This window comes from Athene cunicularia (assembly GCF_003259725.1).
Source record: "Athene cunicularia isolate RWA chromosome 4 unlocalized genomic scaffold, athCun1 chr4_part2, whole genome shotgun sequence".
Classification (NCBI taxonomy): domain Eukaryota; kingdom Metazoa; phylum Chordata; class Aves; order Strigiformes; family Strigidae; genus Athene; species Athene cunicularia.
The window spans coordinates 7,840,823-7,842,755 of NW_020799099.1; positions in this window are offsets into that span (position 1 = coordinate 7,840,823).

Here is a 1,933-nt window from a genome sequence, read left to right on the forward strand (position 1 = left end):
AACCTCCTGAGACCCAGGATGCACTTTATTTGGTCATTTTGGAGAAGCCATAGGATGATTTTTATGGCAAGTATTGGTCTCCCTTAGGCTCTTGGAGGCACATGGTGCGTGCTGTCCTTGGGAAGCTCTCGGGTGGAAAGATTTATTGTCCACTGCCTTGCTGGAGGTTTTGCCTTACCCCATTAAGTTCTCCGCTGCAGTGCCACAAACATGGGCAGTTTGGTTAAAAATAACCTGCTGGAAACAAATGAGCAAATAAAACATCCAGGTGTATGCAAATGGTTCCTGGCAGGCATCTTTTCTGGGTACTGAAATGGCAAAAGATGAACAGTCTTTAAGAGTAGCTACAAAATCATATTTTTTTACATATATTTCTCCTTTTACTTTCCTAAATGTATTTTTAGCTGGAAAGTTTGCTTCAGGGATGTGATGTTTTGAACCCTTGAATTTTGTCCTTCATGTCAGGGTGAAGTCCACAAGTCCAGCTGCTTTACCCATTGGGGATTAAGGAAACTGTCACCAGCTTTGGCGTTCCCAGTAGAAGAACACCCACGCAGCTTTGCAGGTCCTCAGCGATTCTCAGCTTTTCCATCTGACATGAAAAAAAACACCATAGGGACTTCACTTATTCTGCTAAAAATCCCAGGAAAGTTTCCCACCAGTGACCTCCTAAAATCCCGGTCGTCACTGCCTAGGCCAGGCACTTGGAACTTGAGCGTACCTAGTGCACCAGCAACATCATAACCAGAGTTAGTACACAGTTATCACTATACATTACAATTACATACTAGTATAGAGGAGACACTAAAGCAAGTCAAAACTTGTAGATCAAATAAAGAGCTGGGTATGCTGCAGTAGATAGAAATGTTTGCAGGTCAGTTGTAATTTAGGACTGACAGTGAGATGAATTGAGACCAGACTGTAAGCAAATACATTAATTTTTATTGTTTATGTTAATTAATAACATGCTGAATTTCATAGGTGATGGTACTTGTGCTCTATTTTTAATTGCTCTTGTATAAAATGGACAGAGTGTGTCCAGCGTCAGGGCTCTCCCTGGGTAGCCCACCTCACAGCGAGCTCTTAACCAGTGGCAATCACTGGGGCTGGCAATGGAGCACCTTAAATGTCCTGGCAGAAGGGAAAAATGAAGAAAAATTCCCCCAAAATGCCACAACTTTAAAGTCGGGTGAGTACTCTCGTGCATATTAGCAGATTGTTGGAAGCCCCAACCTTGGATAAAAACCGTAATTTGAATTGGACAGCAAAGGGTGGAAGCCATCTCAGGCCTGCTTCAACTCAAGGGGTGCCTGCCACAGTCCCCTTATGTTTTAAGTTTTCCTTCTCAGAGCAAGAGGTGCCTGCGCAGGAGACCACAGCCACCCTGGCAGCGTGCTTTCAGGATTAAAATCATGCACATACTTTGCACCGGCCTCTTACAGTGTGACAACAGCACCTACTTTACGTGATTTGTATGTTTGTACCGTAAGGTCTTTCGGTCACTGTGGGTGGAACGGGGTGACCGCCGCCTGCCAAACAGCAGCAGCAAGACACCGTGTATCATCAACAGGCGTGCACGTCAGTCCCAGTGACAACGGAACAGTCACAGGTAGCGCAGAAAGGCTTCGCGGCCGTGGGGCAGGGGCCGTCCTGATGATGTGTTCACTTTTTCCCCACACACATCTCCGGGCCAGTCTCCGCCCGGTGGCTCCGACCTCGCCCGCAGCCTGTCCCCGACAGAGCGCGAACGACACCGTCCCCCCACGCTGCCGGCAGCCGGGTTTTACCACAAGCAAGGCCCACCGGAGCTGGCTGCGCGCCCAACCTCCCCCCGCCTCCTCACGCCAAACCCGAGAGGCGGCGAGAGGTGGCGAGTCGCACCGCGGCCCGCTCCCCGTTAGGCCCCTGCCGCCACCCGACGGGCACGGGGCCC